Raw genomic sequence first — 17431 nt, 5'->3', positions numbered from 1 at the left:
GTTTCCTACACAGCTTTTCATGTGTAATAGCTCATCATTAAACCAGGGACGTGGTTGTTTTTTATTTCTTGTTTTTGTTTTGAGTGGTGCTATCTTGTTTAGTGTGCTTTTGTTTGCTTCGTCCCATTTTCTCATGGATTGTATGTCCTTGGGTGAGACGTTTCCGTTTTCATTTATTGTTGTCCAGAAGATACTGTTGTCCACCTTCCCTCTGGTTGTGACTGTGTATGATGTTGGTTCTCTGTTCTTGCTGTTCTTTTCCCATTGTAATATAAAAGTAAGATTGCTGTGGTCTGACCATAATAATTCTTCCCATTTGTGTTTTTCTAATATGTGGTTGTTGTTTGCTGAGAATCTGTAACGTAGTATATCTAGTAGGTAGCCTTTTGTGTGGGATGAGGTGCCTTGAACTGTATTGAAGTTCCATTGGTTTAGGAAGTTCATAAGGATTCTGGTGTTGGTGTCATTTTGTTTTTCTAGGTGCAGATTGATATCTCCTAGTAGTAGTTGAAATTCTTGGGACTCCCTTTGTCCCTACTTTCTCCTTCTCAGGCTGTATTATCTAGCACCTCTTCTCCCTTTCCTCTTTCGGTTCCTCTGCAGGTTGTGGTGGTAGACAGGTTCTCCATAACTGTACTCCCCTGAAACTGTCCAGCAGCTTTTCTTGCTCTGAGGCTGGTTCTGAAGAGTTATGCTAGCCCTTGCTCTCAGTAAAATACAGGCCAATGGCTCATAATAAGAGCTAGGCTTCTTAAAAATCAGAGATCACCTTTGACACAGTTACATTTCACTGTGGCAAGTGCTGAACTGGCAAGGGTGGGGGAATCTACTCTATAAACAATCCTGAGATTGGCACCTGCAAGACGTCATAAGCAAGAGTTGCTATGGTTACATAGAGATAGTGCTGGGTCAGCTGCACCCCGGGTGAGAACATCCAAAGGGGGGCTACAGGAAGGTTTGGGAACATATGAAGTCATTCTGATCAACTGATAAGGACTAGGAGCCCTGTTGAGACAGCTGGGGTCCATTGAAATGAATAGGGCCAAAATTGTATATAAGCAGCAGTTTGAGGAGTATTAGTGCAGACGAGACGAGGCGAGACGAGACGAGAAGGAGATGAGAGGAGAAGACGAACAGAGAAGGGAGACTCCAGAAGGCTAGAGAGAGAGGACGTGCCATGATATGCGGTTCCATTATGTGAATGCTTAACCTACCTGTATTACCATTGGTAAGATTGTAATAAACTATCTTATTATATCTACTACATACTGGGTTCCTTTCTAATTACAAGAGTCCATACTGCCTGACGGTGTAAGCCTGTCATGAGCAGATTCAAGGTTGGGAAAGCTAGATATTTGGAGGGCATATGTAACTTTGCCCAGAGAGATGAGACGGGCCACTGCTTCCGCTGCTGGATTAGCAAAGGCAGATTCAGAGAAAATAAACATATTGGTAGCCAGAGGATGGTTACTCCCTCTTGGGCTTCGAATCTGCCTTTGTAAATTTATTTAAACTTGCCCGAAGAGCTGTAAGTTCTAAACCCTTTTTCTCACATTTTTTTAATATCCTTATCCAGGGTCCCGAAACTGCCATTTCTTTCTGTAGCTTTTAAAAGTTTTCCCTAACAAGTGCTGTAGTTCACTATCTCAAGGACATGAGAATCTGGGAAGCTTGCCCACTTTAGCTGCCTTATCAGTCCAGCACTGCTTCGGCAGAGGAGGCTCTTACAGTTCACTTTTAAAAGCTCAGAAAGTGATTTTTTTCCCCCTTTTCCGTTCATTTTTTGTCCCTGTTCTATGCTGAAGTGGTACAAGTTAAACAGTCATTTACACAGGTATTCTTTTTAACCTCTCGCTGTCTATCCTCTGTCAACTGTATTGCTCCTAAATCCATCTAACTAACTCCCTCTCATATCTTTTTCATATCTTTCAACTCCGGTTTCATCTCGAAACTGGTACAACTTTTTTTTTCAACATATTCTCGACGGTGGACTTATGCAAGGGTCCTTCCCTTAACGCCGATGAGATTTATGATTCCCTATCTCTAGATTTTCAGTCTGCCTCCTTCGGCAGCACTTTCTGATACACAAACAGCCTTCCCCTGGCTGCGGTCCCAAATTACCACCTTTAGCTGGGTTATTTTTTTTTAGTTAGCCAGTTTCCAATTACTGGAGACTGACCCCACCCTTTGTGCAGGTTCCGGACTTCTTACAGTCTGTGGGTTGCTGCGCTTTCCCCAGTACTAATAAAGGGAGTAAGAAGCACCTTCTAACCTCTACCAAGGTACTTTTGAAGGTTTTAGACTTTGTGCAGGACTATTTTTTGAGACTGGCCATTGCACAGTACATTTTCTTTGTCTTGTTTCTGGGCAAGTGGCCAACCATACATTGTTTACCGATTCAGCCCTGCTTGTGCTGTCTAAAGACACTCACTGAAGTAGGATAGACAAGCTGATTTCAAACACACTTTTTACTGTCCTTGTATACAGCTGTGGGTTTCTCTTAGGGTCCCTCTTTAAATCTGCCACCTTTAAATCTGGGCATCTTTAAAATTGGGTACCGAACGGAACACTTACTTTGTTTTCAGGGTTTCTTGTTTCTGGGAAGGCTGCCAATCCTAGCTTGCTCACCACTTCAGTCCTGCTGAAGCAGCATAGCCACGCTGATTTTAAAAGTAGTTTTATCCTTACTGTCCCAGCCCGTTGTGAATATATAGAATTGATTGTCTAGGTGCCTCTATATGGGGTACTTTCCAAATTGTCCCCCAGATTCATTTTTTATTGTGAATACCAACAAGTGGTTTTTTGGGGGGTTGCCCTTATTCAGGTACTATAATTTTAGCTGACCATTACGTTTTTTTAAAATAGGTTTTTTTTATGTTCACCGGTCTACAGTTGGCCGAGAGGTTTTATATTGGTCAAGGTGACCAAGAGTTCCAGTTTAATACTGAGGGATATTTTTGTATTCCAGTCTAAATTGACTGAGGGTTATTCCAGTTCTAGGTGTGGAACTGAGGGTTCTTCTTTTCCCCGGTCTACCGTGACCGAGAGTTTGTCCAGTCCAGAGAGGCTGAGGGTCCAGTCCAGAGAGACTGAGGGTCCAGTCCAGTGAAACTGAGGGTCCAGTCCAGTGACACTGAGGGTCCAGTTCAGAGTAACTGAGGGTTTGCTTCTTTTCCCCGGTCTAGCGTGACCAAGAGTTTGTCCAGTTCAGAGTAACTGAGGGGTTTTTGGGGGGTTTTTTTGTCCGATCTCTTGACAGAGGTTGAGGGGGGTTTTTTTCTTCCGGTTCCAGGTGAACCGCGGGTTTTTTTTGTAATACTGGTAACCTTTAGCCACCCTGTCTTAAGTGTCTTGTAATGGATCCTGAGTGTACTCTCAATAAGTGGACGCACTAATTGATGGGCCAGGTTTAGACCGCGGGGTTTTGCTAAGTACCTTGACTATTACAAACACATATTGAGAATTTTTTTGTTTGCGTGCACATTGTAATTTTCTTTTTTGTTTTTGACCGGTTCAGCTATAATTGTACCTTTATGAAATTGCCCTAGGCAACCTTTTATTTTTACTTAGACTTATTCACAGGTTTCCTTCCCTTTTGTGAAGTATCCCTGTACACTGGAAAGTTCTGAAGACAGGTAAGTATTAAATTCACTTCATTTTTGTTAGAATCAATTTCTAATGAAGATTTAGTCAGTCTATTAAACCCCTTTCACACTGTAATAAAGTTAAACACATAATTACACAACACCAGTTGTACCACCCTTTGTGCCATATACTTTTCTGACTATGACCAAGCCCAAGCCCTTAGACACAATTCTAAAGTTCTTCCAGAATGAAACAAAGGCTCTCACCCGTATCTGTAAGAAATGGTTCAAAGTTTGGAATGCCAAGGATAAGACCCTTGATTGGCCCGTGTCCAGCTTTTTTGAACCTGCCAAATTACGTGGTTTAATTACTTACAACAACTCCCATAAAAAAGTGAAGTCCAGAGATAAAAATCTCAATGCCATAGACAAATTTATTCTTATTGGGGAGCAAGAAGGTAATTCTAATCCTCTGCTCAACACCCAAAGCCCAGCACATCCACCTTTGGATGACACTGCACCCATGGCTGTACCTTCATATGAGGGGACTCCGCCTCCATATGAGCCAGGTCTTTCCAACAAACTTTTAAATTGTGGCATTGCCGTTGGATATACGCCCATACCACCCCACCTTCTGAATCCCACACCGCCACTTCCCCCCACCCATCCCATCACTCTGAACAAGCCCACATCTGTACAGATCTCCGGTACGGTAGATCTGTCACCTGTCCCTGTTCCTTCCGGTCCAGGACCCATGATTCCAGGTGCTGTTGCCCCTGCCATCCCCCAGCCCACTGATCCAGGTGCTGCCATTCCTGCCATTCCTCCAACCATTGTTCCAGGTGCCGCCACCACAGTTGCAGGTGCTGCTATCCCTATTATCCTTCAACCTGTCATCCCAGGTGCTGTTATACCTGTTCCTCCTCCCGTTCTTCCTCAACCTGTACCCCTGCCAAGGGTCCCTACTACTGCAATCCCTTCTAGCTCTGGACCAGAATCCCGGCTCCAGACTCTCCCTTCAGTCCCGAGATCTGTAACCTTTAAACAACCCTCTAAAACAGTAAAATTTAAACAGCCATCTAAACCAGTGAACCCCTTGTCACTCCCTATCACTTCGGGCAATGCTAATCTAGGTCAGTTACAAATTAACTCTGTGTCTACCCTTGACAAAATAGACAAAGCTCCCAATGTCTTGCGACAACCAGAAGTTGCCAGCCTAGATTGTGGCGAGCATATTAGGTGTGGGCGCTGTCATAGGTTGGGCCATTTTTCTGCCATATGTCGATAGTCTTTTCATAAGCATGCCCGGCGTAATAATCCCCCTGTCCGGCAATCATTCCCTTTGTGGAACCCGGACCAAAGCCATTCTCAATAACTAGGCATGGACTGTACCTGAGCAAATTATTTGGACCCTAAAATCACTTTGCTCAACTGTACTATTGTGAAGAACAATGCTTAAACTATTAGATTAAAGATTAGAAGTTATCCTGAGTGTGTTTGGTAATGTTCTAGTTTTAGTAGTCCTACTGTCTCTTCTGACTTAATTCTAAATAGTGGTTACTTCCTACACTGTCTTGAATTACTGTATTATCCATATATGTTTTTTTTTACCATACCTTGTACTAACATGCCATGGTTTAATGCCATTACTTTATCTGATATTTACTTAGGAATAAAATGGTCCCAGTTCATCAGGCTTTTTAACTCCAGAATCCCCTGTAATAGATTTGTTTTTGGCTAACTTTTTAAATATATTGTGCAACTCATTCTTAGAGAAAAAATACAACAGAATGGTCTTGTGTCCATCTGGTTTGATCCCGAGTTACTCAGACCTACAAATGCATTCTTCTGTGCTTCATGCTTAAAGCTGCATCTCTGCTTTTCTCTGTGTAAACGCTCACACTGGGAAAGCCTGACAGTTTCATTTTTCTGTACTTCAAGGTTATGCTGAGTACTCTTCCCCCTCCCCTAGCAGAAGTGCCGCTACTTCCAAAACCTTATTACCTGATTGAGACAGAATTCTACGGCGCTTCCCCCTAAAGCCACCGGAAGCCCTAGCCTGCTGCTTTAAACATTCACTATGAACTCCCGCAAACTAGTGGTTTACAGAGAGAGTTATCTGTTCTGTTACTTTTTTCCTTACTTTGTTATTCACAGACTGGAAACAAAAAAAGGAAAAAATGTGATCCTCTGTTTATTTTTTCCTTTATTTCACACATCTGAATAATGAAGTCTCACTGTTCACTGTCTTCTGACTAACTTTCTTTTGATTAACAGCTGTATTTTCTTCTGCTACTTGTCTATAATACTTGTCTGTAGCACTGAACAGTTTTCTTTAAACTTTTAAAGATAAGCAATGCCGCTGGCAAGATAAAACTCATTATTTCTCACTTTTGAAATTCTTTCCCTTCCATTTTCTCTCCGACATCACTGTGTGTGTAAAAATTTATGAACTGTCTATCTGTTTGCAAGCGCAGATTCGTCTGCCTACAAATTAACTATTTTCTGTTTCACAGCTGCTGAATTACAGGACAGAGGAATATTTAAAATGCACTGCACTTTTTCATGCCCAAATTCTAGACTCCTTTATGCTTGATCTATATTATACAGATCACTAGTCCAATCCCCTAATAACAGCAATTTAGCTGATGACCTGGCACGCCAGGTAACAGCAGGTCAGGTGTCCTTTGGTCCTGATCTCACCCTGCCACTGCGCACCCCGGATGCATTAACCCCACCCCATACTCCACCTCTACCCCCTCCTTCCTATCCCCCATCAGCCCCCCTTCCCCCTCAGCCCTCCCTTTCTCTTCCCCCTCAGCCCTCCCTTCCTCTCCCTCCACAGCCCCCCCTCTTCCCCCTCAGCCCTCCCTTTTTCTCTACCCCTCAGCCCTCCCTTCCTCTCCCTCCATAGCCCCCCTCTTCTCACTCAGCCCTCCCTTTCTCTCCCTCCACAGCCCCCCTCTTCTCCCTCAGCCCTCCCTTTCTCTTTCCCTCAGCCCTCCCTTTCTCTCCCTCCACAGCCCCCCCCTCTTCCCCTCAGCCCTCCCTTTCTCTCCCTCCATAGCCCCCCTCTTACCTCTTCCCTCTCGGCTCTCCCTTCCTCTCCCTCCACAGCCCCCCTCTTCCCCCTCAGCCCTCCCTTCCTCTCCCTCCTCTACCCCTCCCCTATCCCCCGCTGCCCTCCCTTCCTCTCCCTCCTCTACCCCTCCCCTATCCCCCGTAGCCCTCCCTTCCTCTCCCTCCTCTACCCCTCCCCTATCCACTACTGCCCCTCCTTTCTCCCCCCACCCTGCCCCTCCCTCCTCTCTACCTCCTACCCCTCCCTCCCACCTTCCCATATAGCCCCTCTCTACACACTCCCTCCCCCTGGCAGCCCACTCCCCCCTCCTTCTCCTGATTTTCCCTATATTTTGCAGTCTTCAGTTACACAAGCAAAACTTATGCAAGGGAAATGAACAGGCTGCTTTCTCGATCCTGATCATTTACTCAGTCCATACTCTCTTTTCTACTGCACTCATTCCTTATGACCAAGTTGATGGGTTCAAAGCCTGCCATTCAACTTTATTTATTTTTAAATTATTTTTATTTTTCTGACTTTGCAAATTGTTTTTTTTCCTTCTTTTTAGCCACCATGGGGGCTACCATGATACAAATTTCCAGTATAGTTTTGATTAAGTTGCGGAGGAAGGTAATTGGATGTGAGAATCCCATTCATTTTTGGGATAATTATAAAGGTTATAAGGAAATTATATTTTCAAATATGATAGGTTTCAGAAATGTTTGCAATGTAAAATGGTTTAGCTGTTCATGTATCATTGGATGTGCTTTCTATAAGTGCATATAAGTAGACATTCGCATGACAGACCCTTAAGAAAGATTTTCGCAAGTCGCGATGGTGCAGAGAAAAGTCGTAGAAGGTCCAGAGGAATTTTGAAAAGTTTGAATGTGGTAATGTATCTGCTATCCTCTGTGCTCTATTTATATGAGGCCTTCTATTCTACCTTAAGCTTTTTGAGTTATAATGCTTTTTGTCTGTCTACACAATAACAACAAACAGTGTTATACCCATATAATATTTATATCTTGTTTCTATTTCTCAGTATATGCTCTCATTTTTGATGAGTTCCTAAAGTCTTTTTATTCCTGTACTAAGTATTTCACATCATACTATTTGTATTTACAAACCTACTAGCAATGGCCTAGTTGAGCACTACAATGCACTTTAAAAAAAACTAAATTAATACAACTTATAGTAAATTGACTTCACAATTGGCTCAATGCTCTGCTGCTTGCCTTGTTAGCTCTTCAAGCCACCCCATCTGCCTTTTTAAAGCTAATCCTGATAACAACTTGCCTGCCAATATTCTGTTTATTATCATTACTTTTTCTGTCTTCGATTTTCACAGGCAATCTCAGTCAGAAGAGGGGAGGGTAATGATAGCCCTTCCCCTGCCACCGGTTATCCAAAAGCTCTCAAAGTTGGAGATTTGGTTCACCGGAAGTACTCCATCCCTATTTACGTAGGACCCTTCCAAATTAGTCAAGTTGCAAGACCACACATCCTGGGTCCACCTAACAGACATCCTCATCTACAAGGTTCCTGATTCAGTCCCTTTCAAGCCATCCCCACCAGCTCAGCAGTTACCACTGGTTCTGCAGCCTTCGCCACCACTTCAAGTTGATGGACTAAAAGAACATTTTCCAAGCATCTGACAACTACAGACGTTACCACCTTACCTGAACGGAACATTGCACATCAAAGAGAGCCTACTACTGCACATGCCATCTTTCCAGTGGAACCGTGTGATGCAAGTCCATTTACCCACAAGAGGACACTGTACTCTGTACTCCAAAGACTGTATTGGGACTTGTTGTACTTCTATTATTCCTAATTTTGGTTCCAGGACTAATCTATTATACATTTGAAAAGACTCACGGGTTTTTTCAGTATACATAGTAATAATCACAAGAATCTACCCTAGGTATCCCAACAGTTGACTTACCCTGTTTTAATTGAAACCCTATATCTAATCATTACTTGCCTTTTTAATTCTATTTAATTCTATTATTCCTGATAATACGAATCATCATTTGTTTTGTTTTAACTTTGAAATTTTCCAGGGATGTGGACAAATTAAAATTAACAGAGTACACATCCAATAATCAGACTCTCTAATAGAGAACCTGTATATTTTTGGTATGCCACTTATAGCATTGATTAAAGTGGGTGGCATCCTTGGTTTTTCATCTTCTATTGTCACTATCAAGAGGGGTACTTGATTAATTTAAAGCCAGAAATCATTGTTATACTTACATTCCCAGTAATACTGACACTGATAGGTTCCATTATAAAGGCATTATAAGACCTTTTTGCCTTAGCCTACAAGATTAACTACTAAATCAGGTGTTGATACTGTTGCATTATTCCCTATGTTCAGAGGCTTGTCTTAAGCCTCCTTGTAACTACTCTCAGTTCAAGACAAACTACATTTCCACCATAAAAGTCTGTGTAGGACCACTGCTGTTTATTTTACTCTTATTGCCTGTAACACAAGTGTACCTCTTTTATTAAGGAAGATATTTATTCTGCTTATGCTGTTTAATTGAACTATCATATGTTTCTTTCTAGTTTGTTACATTTTGCTAATTTGTATAGACAGGTTTAGATTGTTTTCCTTCCATTTTTTAACTGTTGTACCTTTCATCACTATACCTCAAATAGTAACTAAGCAGACTGTTTTCTACTGTTGATGATTTCTTACTCATCAAGTGAAAGTGAAGCAGATCAATTCATTTAACACATATTTGCTTCATATTCTGTATAAAGGAACAAGAAGATTATGTTCCTATGTATGTTCCAAAAACACTATAACTCAACAGTGCCTTCATGTATGATCTAGATCCATTACACCTAGCAGTAAGATAATTACAAAACTATTATCTTGCCCATAATTATAAGACTACTGCAGGTTGAGCAGCAGGCCCTTCATATATAACGTAGGCCTATAACACCCATAGCTTAGCCTTTGCAATACTTGTATTGCTCCTGAATTTGCAGTAGTTATTCATTATTTGGCCAATATTAATCCTTTTTCAATGCTAAAATGAAATATTTGTTCCCTATTAACACCAGTTTTAGCTATATTTACACATTCAAAGTTTGACTAATGATAAACTTTGATTGAAAGTTTTCTTTCCCCCGCCTTCCAACATCAGCTTTGTAATCATGATATATTAATCAATCACAATCATATACACTTGACCTTATTGATTCCATTGTATGGTACCTAGACTTAATTGACTTCACATGTTTCCAAGTCTAGCTCCGCCCTAGAGGGGTGGGTGTAAGAAAGTTGGGCCCCTTGGGTTGGTTATGATAAAAGGGGAAACCTAATGCTGCATTTCATCCAGCATATAATTATGTATCCACATACTGACTCTTGCTATGGCCTTGTTCCTTATTGTGCCAGAGCACCCATGTCACCTCAATCCTATACATTCCCCCCCACAGAACTCTAAGAGCCCTCTGGAAAGGACGGCCACACCCACTAGTAGTCATGTGTGCCAGCCCCCTCTGAGGGGCCTGGCAAGAGGGGAATGAAGAGTTATGCTAGCCCTTGCTCTCAGTAAAATACAGGCCAATGGCTCATAATAAGAGCTAGGCTTCTTAAAAATCAGAGATCACCTTTGACACAGTTACATTTCACTGTGGCAAGTGCTGAACTGGCAAGGGTGGGGGAATCTACTCTATAAACAATCCTGAGATTGGCACCTGCAAGACGTCATAAGCAAGAGTTGCTATGGTTACATAGAGATAGTGCTGGGTCAGCTGCACCCCGGGTGAGAACATCCAAAGGGGGGGCTACAGGAAGGTTTGGGAACATATGAAGTCATTCTGATCAACTGATAAGGACTAGGAGCCCTGTTGAGACAGCTGGGGTCCATTGAAATGAATAGGGCCAAAATTGTATATAAGCAGCAGTTTGAGGAGTATTAGTGCAGACGAGACGAGGCGAGACGAGACGAGAAGGAGATGAGAGGAGAAGACGAACAGAGAAGGGAGACTCCAGAAGGCTAGAGAGAGAGGACGTGCCATGATATGCGGTTCCATTATGTGAATGCTTAACCTACCTGTATTACCATTGGTAAGATTGTAATAAACTATCTTATTATATCTACTACATACTGGGTTCCTTTCTAATTACAAGAGTCCATACTGCCTGACGGTGTAAGCCTGTCATGAGCAGATTCAAGGTTGGGAAAGCTAGATATTTGGAGGGCATATGTAACTTTGCCCGGAGAGATGAGACGGGCCACTGCTTCCGCTGCTGGATTAGCAAAGGCAGATTCAGAGAAAATAAACAGTTCCCACTCATCCTACTTTAGGGTCATTGACCGTGCTAGATAAAGATCTTCCATTTAGTAAATAAACAGATGGTGCAGCCAGGAGGTTAATGGCTAAATGAAGTCCCTTTGCACAGGTATTAAAGGAGTAGACAGGAAATCTGAGCCAAATCTTGGTCTCCTTGCATTACATTTCAGTGGCCAGGGATCTGAAATTAAAGACAGGCACCTGCACCCCCACCCACCACCGCCTTGGGCTGGGTATTCACTGTATATTAGCCCAGATTTTCTTTCCCACCCTGTCAGTCAAAAAGGCACAGCTCCTGTTTGAGAAATCGTAGGGCTAGAAAAAAGTCAGAACTCTTTTACTCTGGTAGGTCACCTAGAGGTTCTAGCATTGCTGAACAGGCAGAACTTCAGCTATCTCTGAACATAATTTGAAGGTATCATGCTGGTTTTGCTTGTTATACATGATTAGCTAAACAAAACAATCTTATCTTCCTAGTACTAAAACATGAAGTTCTTCTAAAACACACTCTGTTACTTATCCAATTAATATAAATTGACATGTCAAAACCTTGTTCCTTAATTACCGTGATATTTGTCAGGGAGTGCTATATTTTGACAGATTGTAAATTATTATGCAGTTTGCATCAGTTATGATGAATTTTTCATAGAAAATTGCAACAGATATTGACACTAAGATCTAATTACATTTGCTTCTCTGCCAGGTCTGAAGATGCTTAATGAATCCAAAAAAGTGAAACAAGAAAGATAATATACATACAGCTGTGATCAGAGAATGCAGTTCTTAGTAGCAGTGTGCCTGGTTTATGAAGGTATCTCATATTAAAGGTCTATATACTACTTGGCATATTTGCTAGCACATGCATTAAACCAGGCTTAACAAAAGTTTTAGTGTTTGCCCATATACTAGTGCCCCAACACGGATTTTAGTACCATTAGGGGGTCATATTCAAATGACATTAGCATGTGTTTTTGCTATAGGGCCCATTTTATTCACAACACTCACAAATGCACACAAACACATCTATTCTTGGCACTCGTCCTGTGTCTGCGAAAGGAGGAAAGCGCCCGTCTATGTACTACTGCCTGGTTGAATACACACAGACTGCTTTCTTCCTCCTGCCATCTTAATAGGGGGGGGGGGGGAGCATGTTGGTCAGTGGCCTGCACCAACCAAGGAGGTTTAAGAAGACATTAAATCTCCTTAGCCTGCACTGTGCAAAGTCTGTGTGAGGAGTAGTTATAAGTGCTTTTTAATATCATCCCCACTCGGTTTATATGTTATGTTGCCACCTGCTGGCCTTTACAGGTAACTGCACTAATATCTTAGATGTATAATGTTTATTCTGACTGGGAGATGCTCAAAACCTAACGTCGGCGCTAGAGGCAATTAGCGCCAGACTAATACTGGCAATAGGGTGCACTGTAATGTTCAGAGGGGCTCTAGTGCGGGAGAAATGCCAACAGGAAATACTACCACAAATAGCATGCAAGTTCTATAATGTATGGGAGGAAGTCATATATATATTCACCCATTTTTCTGGTTATATGAGCACTGATGTTGTGACAGGATTTTACCATTGAAAAAAATCGGTTTTGTTAGCCCATAAAACCTTAGTCCAAAGGACAGCAATACCCACACAAAGTGTGCTAATGCTCACAATGCCATAATTAAAATCAAGGGTTACCATCAGACTTATTTTTGAAAGAGAAGGATGCCCATCTTTCGACACAAATCGGAAGATGGGCATCCTTCTCACAGGGTCGCCCAAATCGGTATAATCGAAAGCTGATTTTGGGCATCCCCACCTGCTTTCCGTTGCGGGGACAACCAAAGTTCCCGGGGGCGTGTTGGAGGTGTAGCAAAGGCAGGACTTGGGCGTGCTTAACACATGGGCGTCCTTGACCCATAATGGAAAAAAAAGGCGTCCTGACAAGCATTTGGATGACTTTACCTGGTCCAGTTTTTCTTATGGCCAAGGCACAAAAAGGTGCTCGAACTGACCAGATGACCACCGGAGAGAATCGGGGATGACCTCCCCTTACTCCTCCAGTGGTCTCTAACCCCCTCCCACCCTCAAAAAAGAACTTTAAAAATATTTTGTGCCAACCTCTATGCCAGCCTCAAATGTCATACTCAGGTACATCGCAGCAGTATGCAGGTCCCTGGAGCAGTTTTAGTGGGTGCAGTGCACTTCAGGCACGCAGACCCAGGCCCATCCCCCCCCTACCTGTTACACTTGTGGTGGTAAATGTGAGCCCTCCAAAACCCACCACAAACCCACTGTACCCACATCTAGGTGCCCCCCTTCACCCATAAGGGCTATGGTAGTGATGTACAGTTGTGGGTAGTGGGGTTTGGAGTTTTTTTGGGGGGGCTCAGCACACAAGGTAAGGGAGCTATGTACCTGGGAGCTTTTTCTGAAGTCCACTACAATGCCCCCTAGGGTGCCTGGTTGCTGTCCTGGCATGTCAGGGGGACCAGTGCACTATGAATGCTGGCTCCTCCCACGACCAAAGGGCTTGCATTTGGTCGTTTCTGAAATGGGTATCCTTAGTTTCCATTATGGCCGAAAATCAGAAACGACCAAGTCTAAGGATGACCTAAATGTCAAGATTTGGGTGTCTCCGACCGTATTATCGAAACGAAAGATGGACGCCCATCTTGTTTCGATAATACAGCTTTCCCCGCCCCTTCGCCGGGACGTCCTGCGAGGACGTCCTCGGGAAAACCCGGGCACCCATTTCAATTATGCCCCTCCATGTATCAGATGCCCTAAAGAAAAGAACTACTTGCTTGTGAAAAGTCTAAGCTGCAGTACACTAAGATAATGATTTAAAAATATATAAACCAAGACCAGTTACAATTCTCACCTTACAGCAGGGCCGTAGCCATACACCCAATTTTGGGTGGGCCTGGGCCCAAGATGGGTGGGCAGAAGAACTCCGCCTTGTCCCACAAGTGATTTGGTCTCTCCCTCTCTTGCCTGCATCCGGTCTCTCAAACATCCCCCCCCCCCCCCCACATACCTTTTAAATAGATTTTCACCTGCAGCGAGCAGCAACTAATACACACGGCTTATGTTGGCCCTACAGCATATATCAGTCGCCACTTGCTGCAGGTGAAGATCTATTTACAAGGTATGCAGGAGGAACAGTTGTTGGGAGTTTTCAGCTGGTGGGGCTTGGGAAGAATGCCTGCCAGCCACATCATAGGTGTATTGCTACTGGATGGGCCTGAGCCCAAAGTGGGTGGACCTGGGCCCACCTGGGCCCACCATTGGCTACGTCACTGCCTTACAGTTCATCTATATTCATAACCGTCAGCAAAGAACAGCACAGAAATCAAGGTTTTGTTATATATATTAAAAACAAACGTAATCAAATCCTCAGCTGATGTAAGGAGGCTCTAATGCAGGCTTCTTACAGGATACGCATCTGTCAACGCTTGACTCATTACCTTACATATACTGAAAAGAAAACGACATTGACCCAGACTCTATCTCCCACCTTACCTTCCTCTCTCTATCACCTGTCTCTACCTACCTATCCATCCTATTACTACCCATCCATCCTATTATTATGTTATACTTAATTTCCTACTTTACATAACAAAATTCTGTGTTACCTATTACTATGTAAGCCGCATTGAGCCTGCTTTTAGCGGGAAAGTGCGGGATACAAATATAATAAATAAATAAATAAATAAATGAAAGTTGGTTAGAGAATGCATTTTTCTACTGCTTCCAGAACAAAAATGGAGCTATCGTTTTAGTTACGCAATCCCTTGGGACAATAGTGTTCGCAGAATATTCAGACGGGGAGAATATATGAGCGTATTTGCTTATGAGTATAGGACCTAAAGGATAACTATTTTTTTAAACTCGTAAGCCCCTAATTTTGATTAGACTCACCTGAATGTTTTCAGGAGTTGCTAATTGTTTGTCCAGAGTGCACTGTCCCCAAATTTGTTAGTTTTGCACATAAGAAGATAATAGAGGTAAGCAGGTATATATACAGGGGTCCTTTTACTAAGCTGCGGGAAAAAGGGCTCTTTTTGCCACATCAGGTAAAAAGCCTCAAAAAAATGGCCAAGCGGCAAGATAACTCTTACCACAGAGGGAAGCACTTTGCCACCCATTGAGGTGGCAGTAAGGGCTCCCACGGTTACCCAGCAGTAACTGGGCAGTGCATTTTGATGCCCGATTACCGCTGGGAGAAAAAAGCACGAGGCAGAAAAATGCTCCACTCAATATATAGTATGTGGTGACTCTATCTAGTGAAAAACAGGTCCAGCTGTCAAAAAATGCCCAGCACCAAACAATCAAAATCCAGTTTTGAGATATTTGAAGATGTATTTGTATGGGTTTTGATTACTTTTTGATTGGACATTTTTTTTTCACTAGACAGATTCAACACACACCATATATTGAGTGGAGGGTTTTTTTCTGCCTTGTGCTTTTTTTTTCCTCTTTTTTGTTTATTTTTGTGGTTAGGTTGCCAGTGATTGTAATTGCTGCACCCAAAATGCCAGGAAATATTTCTGTCTTTCTGCCACATTTTCTTTGCTTCCGCTTGGTACTTGATTTTCTCCTTCTCTCTCGCCACAATTCGCAGAATAATCAAATGGCACAGACACCTTTATTATCAATAGAGTTCTTATGTTTTTCTCCTTCACCACTATGTCCAGTTTTCTTGCATCCAGCTTTTTATCCGTTGAAATAGTCCCAAGGGGTCATAACTTCTTCGTTCTCCATATCCTCTTTGGTCATGATCCCAGTGCTATAATGTTTACAAAGTTTCCATGTATGAGACGTGCCACCTTTTTATTGTGTCTTTCTGTATACACATTTTATATCAGAACTTCACAGCCAGCTACAAGATGAGTAACTATTTCCAGCTTTTTCTTACAGAATCTACAGATGTCCGTTGTACCAGCTTTTTCTGTTTTATGCTGTTTGAGAATGGTGGTGTTCCAGCTGTGCTGGGTGTGAATTTTAATCGCCTGCTTGATTTATTTATAGACAGGTAATCTAAATGCAAACCCTCCATTACTAAGTCCTTGATGGTAATCAATCAAGTTCTTGGTGTTGGAGTGTAGTTTATTAAATCCCTGATGATTGATGCACTCCATAGACAAAGAATTTTTTTATCATTTCCTCACCATATTTATTCTAGAATAGATTATGTTTTGGTTTCTAAAGAATTGATGTCTCTAATAAATAAGTCCAAGATTCACAACATCCATGGTTCTTACCATTCAGAGGTCTTGTCCTTGAGCTTGGAAGAGTTATGTGTCAACAATCCCATCTGGAGGTTTAATTCACCATTGCTTCATGACCCTGATTTTCTAGTGCAGATGAATAAGGGGATTGAGGAATATTTTGTCTTTAATGGGACAGCTGAGGTCTCTGGAAACATTCTTGGGGTACTTTGAAAGCATACCTGAAAGGAGAAATTATTAGTTCCTGTATTATAAGAATAGAGAGCAGATAGGGAAAGCTTCGGGTTGGAAAAGTAATAGAGCAGTTAGAGTGGAAGAATATTTCCAGTGAAAAGGACTGTAGAGAGGATAATTTTAGAAGCCATATTTCTATGGATAAAACAGTGTTTTTTTAAAATAAAATTGCCCTCCTAATATATACAGTAAGTAAACTTGTGCACACAAGATTGCCTAGTTTGAGCAGCGGTGTGTCAAAGGGTGGAGAACGCATGTAAATTAACTCAGGAAATTTGTGTGTGCAAAGAGCAGGTATAAATTTATAAGATTTTATTTATTTATAAGATTTTACAATATTATTAATCAAGCACATGCTTGTTTGAAAAGCAATACATTTCAATACTTATTTAGAGAAATAATAATCAGGAAAAAAAACAAAATGAAATTTCTTGCTCAAGTCCACATATTAAGACCAAGATGTTTAGAAATGGAATATGTTTAAGATTAGTTTCTAAAGTTAGAGCTAAAAATGATAACAGGCTAGCATTAAACAGTGTTTAATCCAATTTAAAGGGAAAGATGCTTCAAAGTGGTGTGGAGGAGTGGCCTAGTGGTTAGGGTGGTGGACTTTGGTCCTGAGGAAGTGAGTTCAATTCCTGGTACAGGTAGCTCCTTGTGACTCTGGGCAAGTCACTTAACCCTCCATTGCCTGCTGCATTGAGCCTGCCATGAGTGGGAAAAAGTGCAGCGTACAAATGGTTAAAAAAAAAGAGCCCCTATTTTTCCTTGAGGCAAGAAATGCAGTTAACTGAGCCGGATCAAAAAATATATACTTGTTTGATTGGTACCGCACCACACACTTGCATGGGTATGGCAAGTAAAACGTTGCTCCCAGCTGAACTACTGCTGGTTTCATTAGAAGAAATAGTTTGCGATGTTTTTGTGTTTCTCTGGAGATATCAGGAAACATTTGAATTTTCTGGCCAAGAAATGTTTTATCTTTGTTCTTAAAGTACATGGACATCAACCACTG

Source organism: Microcaecilia unicolor, chromosome 3, assembly GCF_901765095.1.
Source record: "Microcaecilia unicolor chromosome 3, aMicUni1.1, whole genome shotgun sequence".
NCBI classification, from domain to species: domain Eukaryota; kingdom Metazoa; phylum Chordata; class Amphibia; order Gymnophiona; family Siphonopidae; genus Microcaecilia; species Microcaecilia unicolor.
This window is presented reverse-complemented; position numbering follows the sequence as displayed.